Here is a 6744-nt window from a genome sequence, read left to right on the forward strand (position 1 = left end):
GGGGCACCGCGGAGGGGGCGTGGCACCGCCGGCTGGTACCTACGTGGTGAAACATTACTTGGGCATAAAGAAAAGAAGTCCCAGCACACGCCGCTGCGAGGACCAACCTTGGCAGCGCTGCACTGTGGGCACTGCCCACCTCTGCAGCGCACCTAGAGCGGCAGCATCTAGGGCCAGAGAGCACAGCTGGCTACCGCGCTGGGCACGGGAGGGCGTGCCTCCTGGGTAGCACTTTCTTTGCGCGGGGGGGGGGGGGGGGGGATAAGCTGGAATTAAAGTGTGTACTTTATCAGGGTCAGTTTAATAGTATGTTAATTGTATCTCAGTAGAAAAAGTCAGATATCTGCTTAAGGGCCTGCTATCCAGGATGTATCTAAAAAGTACAACTCAATAATAAAAGTCCAATTTAAATATGACCAAAGATTTAAGAGACAAGAAGCTCAGGATGTCCAATAAGAACATGTTAGAAATCATTTCTTTGGAAAAGTGTAAATCAAAACGTCCACAAGATCCCGCGTTACACTCACTAACAGGGCTACAAGAAAAAGTCGGATAGAAACGCGTGCTGGCAAGGAGGTGACGATATGGAGCCCTGGTTATTATACACGGCTGGTGGGAAGAGGCCCTTCTGGACGTTGCCGGGCAGGTATGCAAACAACTAGATACAGAGTTAGCCAGTGGCACAACAATTCCACTTCAAAGCAAGCAGTAATGAAATACACAAAACTTGTGCCCAGCCAGGCTTGGTGGTGCATGCCTGGAAGCCAAGCACTCTGGAGGCTGAAGCAGAAGGATCCCAAGTTTAAGCCCAGCCTGGGCAGTTCATCATTTTAGCTAGACCCTGACTCAAAATGTGAAAAAACATTTTAAGGAACTGGGGATGTAGCTCAGAGCAAAGACCCTGAGTTCAACAGGTCCCACAAAGAAAACGTGCGCAGATGTTCAGAGCAGCATTATGTACAATAGCCAGAAATTGAAAATAATTCCAAAGTTCGATTATAGCTCTATATCCACATAATAGAAAATTATTTAGCAATTAAAAAGAAGTACTGGTGGGTACTTTGATGTGGCTGAATTTGAAAGCTAAGTGAAAAGAGTCAGTCACTAAAGAAAAGTCCTGTATGTGTGATTCCAGTTCAGAATAGGCAAAGTGATTGCAATCAAGAGTAGATTAGTATTTGCTGTTGCCACAGGTAGAGAAGGAAAGATTAGTACGTACAGATTCCTTCAGAAGAAAATGTTCTAAAATTACCTTGGGACAATGGGCACACAACTCTGTCAATATACTGAAAACACTGCATTGTCCGTGTTAAATGAGAGAATCTCATGAGGTGTGAATTGTATCTCAAGAAGTCTGTTTTTTAAAATGCCAATTATTTTAAAAGATGCTTTTGAAGGGGTTACAGTCACTTAATGCTAGGCGTTCTTCTGTGTGTGTAGGACTTCAGGGACTGAAGTCCTGGGTACTACATTCTCCTTCCTGTTGCCCACGTATGTTTCCCTTTCCAGCACGCATAGAAATGTCTAATTTAGCGCAGTGTGTGTCTGGCAGGGGCTTTGTAAAGTTTATTCCTTTACAAAGTCCTGGGAAACACTTTACTTGTGCTAAGGGGAAAGTATCTTTTCTCCTCCACTTAGAGCTCAGATTTTTGCCTCTTTAGAGCTCAATTTTTTTTTCCTCTTTAGCAGTTTGAATACAGCTAGCTTGAAAGAAGTCTGGAACGTGCAGTCTAGCTGTGAGCCCAGAGAGCGAAAGAAACCAGTTTTGTGGACATCTGCCTCTGCTACAAACAAAACAAAACCAGAAGCAAAATACAAATATCTGCATTGCATAGAAAGTTACTGTGAGGTGCAAGTAAAGTAGTAAGTCACACAGCCAGGCACCAGTGGGGTTCACAGTGCACAAGAAATGGGAACCTGTGTGACTATTCACGTCTCTCGTAAAGTTTGGCCTACGGTAGATCTTCAGAACATGTTTGGCCAGTGTATCAATAGGATCTTCATCCTGCAATCATTTTAATTGCCTCCTCTAGGCTTTCTATAACTCATGCCGGCTTTTCTGCAAGTGCAGAGACAAGAACAATAGTCTCTGTGCCTGGGAGCATTTCACCAGAGGGTCCCCCACCCTTCTGCAGAGAGATAATGCTGCCATTGTGTTTGCAACAATTTTTCTGATTTGTCAGCTTATCCTCCCATGACACATTGTGGGAAAGTTTTGCCATAATTCCTGATGCTTTCCTATGCGACTTAGGAGTGTAGTTTGAATTACTGTTCCTATGGCAGATTAATTATGAAGTAACTTTTGATTTAAATAGAATGTCCATATGAATTTTCAATTACCTTGCTGCACATTGAGTTTCACTGCTACTTAACTTCTGCTATTACCTAACACCCATACCCATCACACACAGTAGGAGTTACCCTGTAACTGGTGAGCCAACAGTCGTGTTCAGTTTGACCTGTGCTGTGAATGCACTCATGATATGTAAGTTTATACCTGCTACTTTGATTTTCATATTTACAATATTCCTGGTTCCAAAGGCCATAGTCTTTCATTTTGTTAGAATCTCTTCTTTTTTTTTGAGTGTATGAGATGTGATCAATAACTACAGTGAGTATTTATTTTTTAAACTTATTATCATAAAAGGCGTATTGCCATTAACACCCTGCCCTTCAAACACGGTTGTCCCCTTGTTCCGGCCACTTTCTGCATCACTTCCGGAAGTCTTCTTTTGTGTCTTTAGTTGAGCTGTCATGGCTGCCTCGACGTCCTGAATTGATTTAAAACATTTACCTTTCTTGGTTTTTGACTTTGGGGAAGTGGCGGAAGGTGCATGGTGCCAGATCTGGTGAGTAAGGTGGATGAGGACCGCCATAATGTTTTAAAGAGCGGCCTTTTCACTGGATGGCACTCAGCAGCAACATTCGCCATGTTTTTTTACCATACCTGGACACTCACAAAGAGGTCTCCCCGAAAATGCTAAGAATGAGGGGATATGTGTGCTCGAAATGAGGGGGAATGTTTTGAAGGGGATTAATGGCAATGTACCTTTTACTGTAGTAATTCTTTTATTTAAAAACACACTGTACTTTTTATCAGCCCTTGTAAATTGCCCATTGCACTCTAATTCTACCTGGAAAAGAGTGAAGTCCCTGAGGGCACTTCCCACAGCCTCGTCCTCCCCTGATTCTTGGAGCATGAGCACAGTAAATTAAGTCAGAACAGAATGAGACCATTTCTTATTATCAGAAGACAATAATCTCTACTAGGAGATGACCCTTCATGATATCATAAATGATTCTTATGACAAAATAATTGCTTTTCTTTAAAGAAATAAAATAAGGAGAAACCTTTTCACACTATTTCAGGCTCCTGCTTGTTCTTATTAACTTTTTAGAAGCACCCTGCCACTTCAGGAAAAGCTGAATTCATATTTGATGATGACAACTGTTTCTCCCTGTAGCACATTTCCGCCCTGGGTCATCTGGCGCTGCAGCCCATCAAGTGAACTTGGGACCCACGCTGAGGGAGCGGCCTGCACTGCGGGTCTCTTGGAGGAACCATATCATTTCCACACGCACTCAGCAAACCCAGCTGCCAGGGGATAACTTGGTGGTAGAGCGCTTGCCTAGTACACACAAGGCCAGGGGTTCAATCCCAGCACAAAAAATAAAGCAGACCTAGAGTTTAGGCTGACTGCGTGGGGAAGTGCTGTTGTTTGGGTTAGCACCCTCCAGAAACCCGTGTGTCAAAAGCTGGGTTCCCAGTGCATCAGAAGGTGAGGAAACCCTTAGGCGGAGATGCCTAGTGACAAAGGACTCACTTGGAAGGGAGGCTGTAGGGCCCCAGCCTGTCCTCTTGCTCTCTTTTGCTCCCAGCTGACACGAGGTGAGCGGTGTTGCCCTCTTTTACACTCCATGCCACTGTGTGTTGCCTCCCCACAGGCAAAGCAAGGAAAAGAGCCAACCAACCATGGACTGCAGCCTCCAAAACTACAAGCCAACTTCTCTTTATAAGTGGAGTACCATGGGTGTTTATTAGAGGCAGCATCTACACAGAAGAGGTAGGAAGTAGAAAAGTTAGAAAAAGGGGTAGGAAGTGGTTTCTGTTTTTTTCCAGTACCGGGAATCGAACTCACGACCTCGCAGTTGCCAGGCAGGCACCGTGCCACTGAGCTAAACCCCTATCCTGGTAGGAAGTGTTTTGAATAATAATTTAATCTAGTGCAGCTCCCTTTTTTATTGGAATGTATACTTCTTTCAATTCTAATTCATAACTGATCAGCAATTATTTCTTATCTTTAATTACTTGTTTGGGGATTTTTCTTAAAATGTTTTTGTTTTGCCTATTACCTTGAGGATATTTTCTCATGATAATAAATGATCTTTTGTAATGTGACCTTCAATGGTTGTAATATAATTCCACAGCATGGTTGTGTATAATTTATTTAACTATTCCCCTTTTGAAAGCTACTTAGGTTGTTTTGTTTATGGTAACCCTCAAATAAATAGGCACTCTACCTAGAAAATATGACACTTTTTTTCCAGCTCATTCAAAAGAAAGTTTAGGTGTCATCAACAAGATGAAAGAAATAATGAACTTCTCAAAAAAGAGAATACTTGACTGTTTGGGTTTGTTTTGTTTTGTTTTGTTTTGTTTTTGAGACAGGGTCTTGCTATGCAATGAAGGCTGGCCTTAAGCTCACACTGTAGCCCAGGCTGGTCTGGAACTTGCAACGATCCTCCTGCCTCAGCCTCCTAAGTGCTGGAATTACAGGTGTGCACCACCACCCCTGGCTTTGACTAGTTTTAATCAAAGTCTTCCTGGCATCACCAAGTCTTGCTTGAGATTAGCTGGTTTCAGTTTATGACTGTGTGTGGCACCCTGGACTTAGCCAGGTAGATGTCTTTTCCTGAACGGGAGGAAAGCAGAAGTTCCCCATGGAAGAGAAGGTTATGCTAGCAAGCATCATGCTTATGCCCCTCTGTCCAGTGAGGAGAGTTGTTACTATAAAGGAACTGGTAGCCACTTCTCGGCTATCCAGACATCTCCATGGGGTCTCGTGTCTCCATGGGTCTCACCAGTGGAATGGGCCCAGGGTGATGTGGATCCCTCTTGCTTTTCTTCTTCTCGTTCTTCTACTGCGTGTGATCACAAGGCCTGGGAAAAGGTCCAGCTGGGAGAAGGGCACACCGACCCTCCAACCACCGCACACAGACCTTTTCACCGCAGCAGCCCATAGGCTTGGGTCCCTGCCCCTAGCCTGGTAGGTGTGAATGTGTGAAGGCACTGAAATGATGCGGTTTACTTATCACCCACTAGCCTTGCCTTCCCTGGCACAAGCCAGCCCGGCCCGAGATCAACTCAGTACAGAAATGGAAGAGAATTTCATGGAGCTTTTGTGGTTTATACTTTTAGGCACAAGAACAAAAGGGAATTGGTCATGCTATAAAATATGAATTTGGTGTTTGAGCTAATTCTCCCTCTAGGAATTGGTATGTTCCCTGGATGAATATTCATTCAGAGAACACCACCTCGAGGCACTGGTACAAGCTGGGTTCTAGTCTTTCTATGCTCAAGTCCTCTGTCAGATTTTCCACTGAGATTACCGATGAAGCCACCACAGTCCTTTGAACTGGAGAGAAGGGGAGCATAACGCACCCATTAGGAGTTGAGCCTTTGATCTGAGCAACTTCACTGAACATGACAATACGTAATATAACAACCACTGTTAATTTCCAATCATCTTGTTTTGAAATTCTGCATCATTTTTATTGTTTTTGTGTTGTTTTGTTTTTATCTTCGTTGTTGTTTATCGGGTTAATACCCTTAGTTCTTGCGGGCTGATCAGGCTCACAATCTCCCAAACAAGTGGACGGCAGAGGCTTAAGTAAGTGAGATAACAGAAATGATTGCAGGGCTCCAGGAGGGCCTAACTCTCACAGCATTCGAGATTCTCTGGGTTAAGACGAAGACTTCTCTGGGCAGCCTGTATTTATTTGGTTTACAAACAAAGGAGGGGGATACTCAAGAAAACGTGGGAATCTGAGCAGGACCTTGGGAGAATTTTCCCAAGCAGTAAATCATGTCAATCAGGAGAACTGCCTTATCTTTAGGTTGGCATTTATTGTAGGAGTGTGGAGCCTGCAGCTGCAGTCTCCTTTTAGTTAACGGGTTGGAGCCAGACATCCTCAGCTGTGGCCTTGTCTTGTCCTTTAAGGTATCACAGCTTCACAGGCCAATACGGGCCTCAGCGGGGGCCAGTGACTCACAGAGGTTCACTCACTATGAGTCCACTGCCCAGCGCCAGACAAGGTGCCCAAGCTTCAGACAACTCACAAGTAAACATGGAGGGCTGGGGATTTAGCTCAGTGGCAAAGCACCTGCCTGGCAAGCGCAAGGTCGTGAGTTCGGTTCCTGGTACCAGAGAAAAACCAAAAAAAACAAAAAAAACAAAAAAAAAACAAGTAAACATGGAAAGCCAACTGGTTCATATTAGTGCGTACTCAGAGTCACTTCATAGTGATCTCTATCGGTTGTTATCTTGTTTTCTTTTTGCTTAAAACTTTTTCAAAAGAAAGAAAGAAGGAAGGGAAAAATAAATATGTATATACAATGATAGATGGAATAACTGAACTGCTGATGTCTACTGGTTTATTGAAAGGAACAGTTAATGCTTAAATCTTTTTTTTAAATTTTTTTTACCTTAAAGAGTAAAAGAAGGATAACATAATAATGGGGGG

The sequence above is a fragment of the Chinchilla lanigera genome, unplaced genomic scaffold, assembly GCF_000276665.1.
Source record: "Chinchilla lanigera isolate Chin_1 unplaced genomic scaffold, ChiLan1.0 scaffold00046, whole genome shotgun sequence".
NCBI classification, from domain to species: Eukaryota; Metazoa; Chordata; class Mammalia; order Rodentia; family Chinchillidae; genus Chinchilla; species Chinchilla lanigera.